The 12,141-nt window shown below is 41.5% G+C and overlaps 1 pseudogene; it reads left to right on the top strand.

The window, feature by feature from the left end:
- Positions 1–9,466: 9,466 nt before the first annotated feature.
- On the top strand, positions 9,467–11,264 carry LOC129622105 (dynein light chain 1, cytoplasmic-like; annotated as a pseudogene).
- The last annotated feature ends 877 nt before the right edge of the window (positions 11,265–12,141 follow it).

The following is a 12,141-nucleotide window of genomic DNA, read 5'->3' as shown; positions in this document are numbered from 1 at the left end:
CTGACAGTTTACTAATTCCTTGGATTTTTCTAGCCTCTGGAAACTGGCTACCGCTCCCATCTAGAAACTCCCTCACCACAGTCACCACCGCGTCCACCACACCCTTTGCCTGACTAGTTTCTATTCTTCCTTCTCAGTTGTTGTTTAATCACTAAGTTGTGTCTGACTCTGTGACCCCATGGACTGCAGCATGCCAGGCTTCCCTGTCCTTCCCTATCTCCTGAAGTTTGCTCTAGTTCACCTCTGGAGAGCTGTGCCCAGAGTGAATTGGATCCCTCTGTCATGGACTCCGACCCTTCCCTTATCTGTCCAGAGGGCAGGGCCTGTGTCTTAATGAAAAATGGCTGAGTGCCTTCACCATTATTTGTTTTCTCCTCACTAGAATCCCACATTTTACCTGGAAAATAGATGCCCACATCTCCCAGCCTGCTACCTTGCTATTTGGTCATGTGGCAAAGTTCTGACAAACAGGATATTAACTGAAGACAAACTATCGCACAATTGCACTCATTTCACAGGCTAGCAAAGTAATGCTCAAAATCCTTCCAGCTAGGCTTCAACTTTTAAGCCAACTTTTTCACTCTCCTCTTTCACTTTCATCAAGAGGCTTTTTAGTTCCTCTTCACTTTCTGCCATAAGGGTGGTATCATCTGCATATCTGAGGTTATTGATATTTCTCCCGGCAATCTAGATTCCAGCTTGTGCTTCTTCCAGTCCAGCGTTTCTCATGATGTACTCTGCATATAAGTTAAATAAGAAGGGTGACAATATACAGCCTTGACGTACTCCTTTTCCTATTTGGAACCAGCCTGTTGTTCCATGTCCAGTTCTAACTGTTGCTTCCTGACCTGCATACAGGTTTCTCAAGAGGCAGGTCAGGTGGTCTGCTATTCCCATCTCTTGAAGAATTTTCCACAGTTTATTGTGATCCACACAGTCAAAGACTTTGGCATAGTCAATAAAGCAGAAAGATGTTTTTCTGGAACTCTCTTGCTTTTTTGATGATCCAGCAGATGTTGGCAATTTGGTCTCTGGTTCCTCTGCCTTTTCTAAAACCAGCTTGAACATCTGGAAGTTCACAGTTCATGTATTGCTGAAGCCTGGCTTGGAGAATTTTGAGCATTACTTCACCAGTGTGTGAGATGAGTGCAATTGTGCGGTAGTTTGAGCATTCTTTGGCATTGCCTTTCTTTGGGATTGGAATGAAAAGTGACCTTTTCCAGTCCTGTGGCCACTGCTGAGTTTTCCAAATTTGCTGGCATATTGAATGCAGCACTTTCACAGCATCATCTTTTAGGATTTCAAATATTCAGACAACATTCAGAAAACGAAGATCATGGCATCCGGTCCCATCACTTCATGGGAAATAGATGGGGAAACAGTGTCAGACTTTATTTTTTGGGGCTCCAAAATCACTGCAGATGTTGACTGCAGCCATGAAATTAAAAGACGCTTACTCCTTGGAAGAAAATTTATGACCAACCTAGATAACATATTGAAAAGCAGAGACATTACTTTGCCAACAAAGGTCTGTCTAGTCAAGTCTATGGTTTTTCCAGTGGTCATGTATGGATGTGAGAGTTGGACTGTGAAGAAAGCTGAGCACTGAAGAATTGATGCTTTTGAACTGTGGTGTTGGGGAAGACTCTTGAGAGTCCCTTGGACTGCAAGGAGATCCAATCAGTCCATTCTGAAGGAGATCAGCCCTGGGATTTCTTTGGAAGGAATGATGCTAAAGCTGAAACTCCAGTACTTTGGCCACCTCATGCAAAGAGTTGACTCATTGGAAAAGACCCTGATGCTGGGAGGGATTGGGGGCAAGAGGAGAAGGGGATGACAGAGGATGAGATGGCTGGATGGCATCACTGACTCAATGGACGTGAGTCTGAGTGAACTCTGGGAGTTAGTGATGGACAGGGAGGCCTGGCGTGCTGCGATTCATGGGGTCACAAAGAGTCAGACACGACTGAGCGACTGAACTGACTGACTGAGGCTTCAACAGTACATGAACCGAGAACTTCCAGATGTTCAAGCAGAATCTAGAAAAGGCAGAGGAACTAGAGATCAAATTGCCAACATCTGCTGGATCATAGAAAAAGCAAAGGAATTCCAGAAAAACATCTACTTCTGCTTCATTGACTAAGTGAAAGCCTTTGACTGTGTGGATCACAACAAGCTGTGGAAAATTCTTAAAGAAATGGGAATACCAGACCACCTTACCTACCTCCCCCAGAACCTGTATGCAGGTCAAGAAGCAACAGTTAGAACCAGACATGGAACAATGGACTGGTTCCAAATTGGGAAAGGACTACATCAAGGCTGTATATTGTCACCCTGATTATTTAACTTATATGCAGAATACATCATGTGAAATGCTGGGCTGGATGAAGCAGAAGCTGGAATCAAGATTGCTGGGAGAAATATAAATAACTTCAGATATGCAGATGACACAACCCTCATGGCAGAAAGTGAAGAAGAATTAAAGAGCTTCTTGATGAAGTTGAAAGAGGAGAGTGAAAAAGCTGGCTTAAAACTCAACATTCAAAAAATGAAGATTATGTCATCAGGTCCCATTACTTCATGGCAAATAGATGGGAAAACAATGGAAATAGTGACTGCATTTTCTTGAGCTCCAAAATCACTGTTGGCTGTGACTGCAGCCACGAAATTAAAAGACACTTGGTCCTTGAAAGAAAAACTATGACAAACCTAGACAGCATATTAAAAGGCAAAGACATCACTTTGCCTACAAAGTTTCATATAGTCAAAGCTGTGGTTTTCCCAGTAGTCATATGGATGTGAGAGCTGGACCATAAAGAAGGCTGGGTGAGCACCAAAGGATTGATGCTTTCCATCTGCGTTGTGGGAGAATACAATTGAGAGTCCCATCAACAGCAAGGAGATCAAACCAGTCAATCCTAAAATAAATCAACCCTGACTATTCATTGGAAGGACTGATGCTGATGCTGAAGCTCTAATACTTTGGCCACCTGGTGTGAAGAGCCAATTCATTGGAAAAGACCCTGATGCTGGGAAAGACTGAAGGCAAGAGGAGAAGGGGACAAGAGAGGATGAGATGGTTGGATGGCATCACCAACTCAATGAACGTGAGTTTGAGCAAACTCCAGGAAATGGTGAAGGACAGGGAAGCCTGATGTGCTACAGTCCATGGGGTTGCAAAGAGTCAGACACGACTGAGCAATTGAACAACAACAAAATGAAGACGAGATGTACAACAGTTTCTGGAAATTTTCCTTACAAGGTAGTCATCATAGCCTTTATGCCTTCTCCTTCCTCCTTCCCTCCTGTTTCTCTAGAATATAGATGTGATGGCTGGAGCTCTGTTTTGGTAAATGGGGATGAGGCCCAACCCCAAGGATGGCAGAGTAGAAAGTCTGGACACTTTCCTCTGAGTCCCAGACAACTGTGGAGCCATCTTTCCACATCTGGATTTTTACATGAGAGAGAAATAAAGATAGTCTTGTTTAAGCCACTATTTTTTGTGAATGCTGTTAGAATTGTTTCAAATCCTAACTCATATTTTTAGCTCTTTTTTTTAGTTCCTAAAGCCTGGCAGAGTGCCTAGAACACAGTAGGAACTCAAGAAATGTTTATTAAGCCAAGTAGTTATTAGCTGGATTGGGGGTACATTATGTAAATTGAGTTTGTAAAAATTTGACAAATACTTTAGAGCTCACATATCTTTCCAAGACCTCAGAAAACAAAATACCCCATCCACTGGGGAGGGGCAGATAGTGGTTGTGGGGCTAAAGGCCAGCGGCTTTGAGATGAGGAACAATGGTTGAAATTAGTTAGCAAAACTTAGGTGTGGCCTGCTGAGGCATACACAGACCATTCCATGCCTCTGGAGAAATGAATTGAGTTTGATGGCATGGGGCTTGAGAAAATAAATGTTTAAATAGACAGTAATAGGTGTCTAAATAGGGACTAATCTGGTCCTAGAGTTAGAGAATGAAATGAACTGAGTATGTTCTTCTGATTGCTGGAAAAGAATACAATCATGCAAATAGCTAGGCACGAGGGTATTGAGACCACCAAGTACAGCACTCTTAGGGACAGGTCAGGATGATTAAAAGACTGGGCCTCTTAACACCACATCCCTCAAGAGAGGTGACAGTGAACAGGAATCAGCACTTCCTCATAATATCCCCTCCTTCAAGAAAGAATTCATATCTGAAGGCAGAAACAAAAAAGGAAACTCAGGAGGGTCTTGTTCCAATGGTGATGGTAATCACAGTATGTGTTTGCCAATGTGGGGGTGTACTGATATGCATGAGGTAGTAATCCAAAATCCGAAGTTCTGACTTAACTCTTCTTTTAATCTATTTCTAAATGTTGCATTTGTGTAGGCGTGTTCCTGTGACCTCTTGTGGAGCAAGACTGTAAAAACTGTTCAAGGACAAATGTTCAGGATGTATTAAAGTTTTATTATGTACTTTAACAAGCAGATTGTAAAAAGAAATAGCCATCCACCAACAGAGGAATGGATAAACTGTGATATATACATCCACTCAAATGCTATTCAGCCACAATGAGGCATGAAGTACTGATACATGCTGTAATGTGCTGAACATCAGAAAACATATGTTCAGGGAAAGACGACAGACTCAGAAGGTCACATATTGTATGATTCTGTTTATATGAAGTAGCCAGAATGGGTAAATCCAGAGCTGCGGAAAACAGATTGGCAGTAGCCAGAGGGTGGGAGTGGATGGAATGGGGAGTAACTGTTTAATGGGTACCAGGTCCCCTTTTGCAGTGATGAAAATGTTTTGCAACAAGATCCCCAGACCTGCTCACTTTTAAATGGCTAACTTTATGTTGTGTGAATTTCACTTTGATTTTTAAAATTGAAAGACAGAAGTAGCCATTTTCTTATAAATTAAAAAAAAACAAACTCTCTGTGTGAACAAAGACAAAATCCTGAAAGGCAGGTCAACAGTTCTTGTGTCTAGTTGGTAGAATTATGAAAAACAATTTTAATCTTTTTGCCCATTTTTTTCCAATTTTTCCACAATGAACACATGTATTTCTTTTTATATTGAGAAAAAATATAAATGATGGCATTTAAGTCTATTAATAGATTTAATTAGGAAACCATGCTCATGATTAACATTATGTAGTTAATCTGTGGCAGTTTTCCTATTGCAGAATTAAATTTTCAATAAGAATAAGGGGTTGTGGGATATATTTCACTATTTTTAAAATATAATTATTTGTACACATGCACACAAAATTTCAAATATGAATGAAAATATGTCTAAATTTGTTAAGAAGACAAGCATTTCAGTTCTAAATCCTGAATAAGTCCTGATTGTGGTGTTGAAAAAGACTCTTGGTTGTCCCCTGGACTGCAAGGAGATCAAACCAGTCAATCCTAAAGGAAATCAAGCCTAAATATTCATTGGAAGGGCTGATGCTGATGCTGAAGCTGAAGCTCTAATACTTTGGCCACCTGATGCGAAGAGCCAACTCAGTGGAAAAGACCCTAATGCTGGGAAAGATTGAAGGCAAAAGGAGAAGGGGGTGGCAGAGAGATAACATGGTTAGTTAGCACCACCGACTCATGTCCACACAATGGACATGAATTCGAGCAAACTCCAGGAGATAGTGAAGATCAGAGAAAGCTGGCATGCTGCAGTCCATGGGGTCGCAGAGTTGTACATGACTTGTGGACTGAACAACAAGCTCTAAATCCCCAGTAAATCTACATAGAGTATGTGTTGTGATACCTAAAGGGGTCAAATCCCTACTGGACCTTTGATCCTAGAGCTGATGACGACTTCCATGGGATACCACAGTATCAGGAGGGCTAACTCCAAGGTCTCCCCACATCTTAAAAGTGGTTGAAGAGCCAGTGAGAGCTCTAAGGCTCATTTGGAAGAACAGGAAGCCTCTTGTGAAAATTTGGCAGGAAATGAGGACTAACGGCCCTCAAAAAAGGAGGTGGCGCTAAGTAAAACAGGTTGGACAACACGGGTGCATCTGATCCATGCTGCCTGAGGCCCCAAGAGTGGCCACATCTTTGCTCCTGGCTGGAAGATATTCAGCATCTCGCTTTCCCAGTATTTTAAACTGTCCTCAGTACATGCCTCCGGAGAAGGCAATGGCACCCCACTCCAGTACTCTTGTCTGGAAAATCCCATGGATGGAGGAGCCTGGTAGGCTGCAGTCCATGGGGTCGCGAAGAGTTGGATACGACTGAGCGACTTCACTTTCACTTTTCACTTTCATGAATTGGAGAAGGAAATGGCAACCCACTCCAGTGTTCTTGCCTGGAGAATCCCAGGGACGGGGAAGCCTGGTGGGCTGCCATCTATGGGATTGCACAGAGTCGGACATGACTTAACTGACTTAGCAGCAGCAGTACATGTCTCATTCAAAAGTGAATTATGACAAAGTTGTAAAATAAAGGTTTATATCTCTAGTTGTTTTTTTTTTTTTTTTAATGCCTCTTAAGCATTGGAAGCCAAGGGGAATCCCTCAACAGACCCCACAGCTACTTTGTTTTGACTGCAGTTTTTCTTTCCCTCCATCTTCTCTCCTAACTACAATTTCACCTCACTTCAACTCTTCTTTCAAACTCCAGCTTAAAAGTCCCCTCCTGGGTGAAATCTTCCCTCCCCAGTGATGGCAAATAAATTGATCCCACATTGTGTTCCCCAGTCTTTGTGCCTCCTTTACAGGACTTATCACATTATTTCTATTAAAGTATACTTTTTCAAAGACTTAAAATCACTATTCCCATGCAAATACAAAATGAAATTGTGCCAAAGATTTTATTCAACTCATTCATTAATGAGAAAACCAGAAAGATGTTAAAGCAAGTTCATTTTGACTGAGAGATTTATATGTTCTGCCTGGTAAAATTCATTTGCATTGCTAGGAACGTGAATTATTTGTATTGCTATTAGCTTCCTAAGATTTAACTTCTACTCTCACAGTTTTAAAATAGCCTAGTCAATAGGAAAATCAGTAAAATAGAATAAGATAATCCCTAAGGTTCCCCCAGACAATGCCCAACACTCTACTGAAAGGACATCCAGTCATTTCTTTTGACTATCTCCAAGTCTTGAATGTTTCTTGACACTTTATCACTTGGATATCTGTCTACAGGCCTGCTAGAATAAAAGCTCAGAGCTAGATCTTCAGATACTTGTTCAATACTGAGCTCCTTTGTGCCAAGCTCCAAGTAAAGATTTTAACAGATACAAATGTGACACAAAGGCAGAAAAGTATCTTCCCAGAGCAACCTATTTAGCATATGTTAAACATATGTAAGCAAATAATTTACGTACAATATATAAGAGCTATATGGTTGGGAATTCTCTCGAAGTCCAGTGGTTAAGACTCCAGGCTTCCAATGCTGGGGGTGTGGGTTTGATCCCTAGCCAGGGAACTAATGCTGTGTGGCACAGTCAAAAAGGGCAAAAAAAAGAGCTATATCATTGAGGAAAATTGATCTGCAATATCAACAAAATGGAACAGTGAGAGAACTGGGAAAGAAAAGGCACAATTGGCATTTTCTTAATAAAGAAGTGATCCCACTCATTCCTAAGGCAAAATCCACTCGTGATTTCCCAAAGAAGAATTCAACCACACAAACACACACAAATTTTTAAATGCCACTCACCATTGGTATGTTGGGAACAGGGAAACTGAAGAAGCTACAAAGAAGAGGAGACAATATTGATAGGTAATATTTACTGAGCACATTATCTTTAACCCTTACAAGCACCTAATGACCTAGATACTTTTATGAATCTGTGAATGAGAGGAAATTTTCCACCCTGCCTCTTGAGTTCTTGTGGCTAGACTAATAATAAAATTGACCCAAGAAAGATTAACAGGAGAAAAAGAAACAAATTTAATTCTTGTGTACAGAAGTGCTAAGTCAATTCGATCATGTCTGACTCTGTGTGACCCTATGGACTGGAGCCCGCCAGGCTCCTCTGTCCACGGGATTCTCCAGGCAAGAATACTGCAGTGGGTTGCCATGATCTCCTCCAGGATATCTTCCCAACCCAGGGATCGAACAACACTTGCATATCCTTCATTTGCAAGTGTGTTCCTTTACCACTAGCACCAAAACTAGGACCTAAGAAGTGCTCAAAGCAGGCAGATTTTATATTTTGTAGACAAAGAAACAATACATTTGTGAGGAATTAACAGAATAAATAAATCAGGCTTTGAATGCTTCATCAGTGAAGCATCTAAACAAAGTTTGGGCTTAGGGTAGTAAATTAAAAGTAAGAAGGTTTGTTCATATTCAACCTTGCCTGCCATTTCAGTAAACAAAAGATGTTGTGGGTCCTAAAGCCATCAGCCACTGGGGTTGGCCCTGATGGTGCGCCCTGAGGGGAATTCAGGATGAAGAAAAACTGAATACAGGCCCTAGACAGTTAAGATGCATATTAAGGAATGATTTCAATAAGTCCTGACTCTTACATCTTCCTTTACATAGAGAAGCACTAAAATCAGTAATTTGAGATGCTGTTTTTTTGTAATTAGCAGTAGTCTTTTGATGTTTGACTGCATGTTTTGTTTTGAGCAAGAACCCCTATATAGCCTGGTTCCTTTCTTACCTCTTTAGAACAATTCCTCGGGCTGTCTGAGAGGCTGCCATCCCAGCTACAGTCCTCACTAAGGTGACCAAATAAAATATAATTCCCAACTTGCACGCTATACTTTTTTTTTTTTCAGTCAACACTCCAGAAATAGAGAATGCACCTTTCATATGAGAGATTTATTTCCTACTTTCAGGAGACAGAAAGGAGGACCAAAGTCCCTCCTGCACTGATCACTTCTTAAGTAACTTTAGTTCAAAAATAATCAATAGGCCATTGAGGAGTATTTTGAAGCAGCCTGCCCTGGGCCCCAACAAATCCCTTTTTATAGATGAGGAAACCAAAGCACACTGAGGTCACACAGTGCTAAATCTTGCCCTCTAGGAGCTGAGAGTCTAATGAAGCAAGAAAAGAATACAAAAACCACACAGTCACACAAAAGCAATAATGGTAATAGGAACTGCTGCTGCTAAGTCGCTTCAGTCATGTCCGACTCTGTGAGAGCCCAGAGACGGCAGCCCACCAGACTTCCCCGCCCCTGGGATTCTCCAGGCAAGAACTACATAGTAATAATTATGTATTAGGAACTACATAGTAATAATTAATTGTGCCAAATATAACAGACGTATTTTAGGATACCAATCTAAACCACACCCCTTCTTTGAAATTGTCTCCATCTACCTTCTCTGTTGAAAGAAGGAAATTAACTGATGACTCTTGTCCCATATGACTGCCACAAAGGCAGAATTACATCAGCTAGCTGGGTCAGGGTTCCTCACCTATTTAAATGAGAACTGACATACTGGCTGGCTGGGCAGATCAGATTCTTGGAGCTGGGAATGTAAACTTGGGACATAGAGCCTCTGAGCTGAATCATGATGGGTATAGGACTTCAAAGGTCTTGTAAATATAGGATTGACATGAACACAAGAGCAGGCCAAACAATGATGTCTAAATGAACCCAAAAGTCTGGGCTACAGGGAACCAGGAAACAAAGTAGAGTGCAATAGGAACCATTACCAATGGAATTCATAGACTCTGGCCTTGTACTTTCATCAAGTGCTAATCCTTTGTGGCCCATTTCCTTTTCTTTTCTGGATGTCCATGAAATACCTGCTTTATCCATTTTTTTTTTTTAAGGATAATAATAAGGGCACTGGCTTTCATTCACTTATTTATCCATTTATATTTATTTTTTTGTTGCTCCAGGGCTTAGCTGTGGCATTAGGGATCTTTGATCTTCACTGCAGCATTCAGGATCTTTAGTTGTGGCGTTTGAACTCTTAGTTGCATGATATGGGATCTAGTTTCCTGACCAGGGATCAAATCCGGGCCCTCTGCATTGGGAGTGCAGTCTTGGGAGTGCACTGGACCACCAGGGAAGTCCCTACTTAATGCTGTTTATAAACACTCTCCTTGGGACTGGATGAAGCACAAGCTAGAATCAAGATTCCTGGGGAAAATATCAGTAACCTCAGATATGCAGATGACACCACCATTATGGGAAAAAGCAAAGAACTAAAAAGCCTCGTCATGAAAGTGAAAGAGGAGAGTGAAAAAGTTGGCTTAAAACTCAACATTCAGAAAACTAAGATCATGACATCTGGTCCCATCACTTCATGGCAAATAGATGGGGAAACAGTGACAGACTTTATTTTGGGGGGGCACCAAAACCACTGTAGGTGGTGACTTACAGCCGTGAATTAAAAGACACTTGCTCCTTGGAAGAAAAGCAACCTAGACAGCATATTAAAAAGCAGAGACATTACTTTGCCCACAAAGGTCTGTCTAGTCAAAGCTATGGTTTTTCCAGTAGTCATGTATGGATGTGAGAGTTGGACAATAAAGAAAGCTGAGTGCCGAAGAACTGATGCTTTTGAACTGTAGTGTTGGAGAAGACTCTTGAGAGTCCCTTGGACTGCAAGGAGATCCAACCAGTCCATCCTAAAGGAAATCAGTCCTGAATATTCATTGGAAGGACTGATGCTGAAGCTGAAACTCCAATACTTTGGCCACCTGATGCAAAGAAGTGAGATGCGTCACGGCTTCAGTAGCGAGCTTCACCAGCCCCTCCCCCAGGAGACTGTTGCAGTCGGCCAGCCCCTGCTCCTTGGTAACCATTTGTGACCGAAAGGCTGTAATCAAGAATGCCGATATGTCGGAGGAGATGCAACAGGACTCGGTGGAGTGTGCTACTCAGGCATTGGAAAAGTATAATATAGAGAAGGACATTGCGGCCCATATCAAGAAGGAGTTTGACAAGAAGTGCAACTCCACCTGGCACTGCATCGTGGGGAGGAACTTCGGTAGTTCCTCCGAAGGAACATGAAACCAAACACTTCATCTACTTCTACCTGGGCCAAGTGGCCATTCTCCTGTTCAAATCTGGTTAAAAGCATGGACTGTGCCACACACCCAGTGATCCATCCAAAAATAAGGACTGCAGCCTAAATTCTAAATACCAGAGACTGAAGTCTTCAGCCTTGCCTAAGGGACCACCTCCATCTTTGAACCTTTATTGTGTTTTGTACAGGACATTCTCTGTACTAGTTTGTGGTTATAAAGCAATTAGTAAAACAGCTTACATTTGTATTTATTTTCTATTCCATACCTCTCTGCCCCATGTTTTTTCTCTTCAAAATCCATTCCTTTAAAGAAATAAATCTGTTGGAGAAATGTGCGTTAAAAAAAAAAAAAATTAAAAGACCCTGATGCTGGGAAAGATTGAAGGTAGGAGGAGAATGGGAGGACAGAGGATGGGATGGTTGAATGGCATCACCAACTCAATGGATATGAGTCTGAGTAAACTCCAGGAGTTGGTGATGGACAGGAAGGCCTGGCATGCTGCAGTCCATGAGGTTGCAAAGAGTCAGACACGACTGAGCGACTGAACTGAACTGACTGCCCTTCTGTTTTATGTGATCAGTCCTAACTTGTCAGAGTCATGGAATATACATCAGACAAAGAAGTGTGAAGAGCATACAGAAAAAAGAAGCAACAAGTCCATAGCATTCTCAAAGATGGCCAAGCACCTCATAGAGACTGAAGAGCGGCTCCATGATTATCTCTGTAGGCTACTAAACTGAGGTTCTGCTCAATTAGCCTCTCTTTACTTGAGTTGGCTCCTTTTCCCCCTGTACTGCCTCTTACCTAGAGGTTTCTTCCCATCTCTCCAGCACGGATGTGTGAGTGTACTTTTGTACTCCTGTACTCCTTTATTTCCAGTTGGCTGGGTGACTTTCTCACTGATTTGAGCTGAAGACACAAGGAGTACCAAGTCCAAAGCTAGCAGGCCATACAATTTTAGACAGACACTATACAAATTGTAACTTTACTAAATATTTTTTCATAGCAAACATTAGATTGCTTTTAATTTTAAATACCTGGACAGTTGTAGGGAGAAGTCTAAATTAAGAAAGCCATAATTCCCTAAAATTCTTTCAGTTGTAGAATAAAATCACATTACTTTTCTAAAACTAAAAATTATCAGAGCTTTGGCCATTGGCTTGTTGGTAATCATTCCAATGGGACAATATTTCTTTTTTCTCTTTTT

Source organism: Bubalus kerabau, chromosome 10, assembly GCF_029407905.1.
Source record: "Bubalus kerabau isolate K-KA32 ecotype Philippines breed swamp buffalo chromosome 10, PCC_UOA_SB_1v2, whole genome shotgun sequence".
Classification (NCBI taxonomy): Eukaryota; Metazoa; Chordata; class Mammalia; order Artiodactyla; family Bovidae; genus Bubalus; species Bubalus kerabau.
The sequence above is the reverse complement of the archived record's forward strand: the minus strand, read 5'-3'. Positions and strand labels throughout refer to the sequence as shown.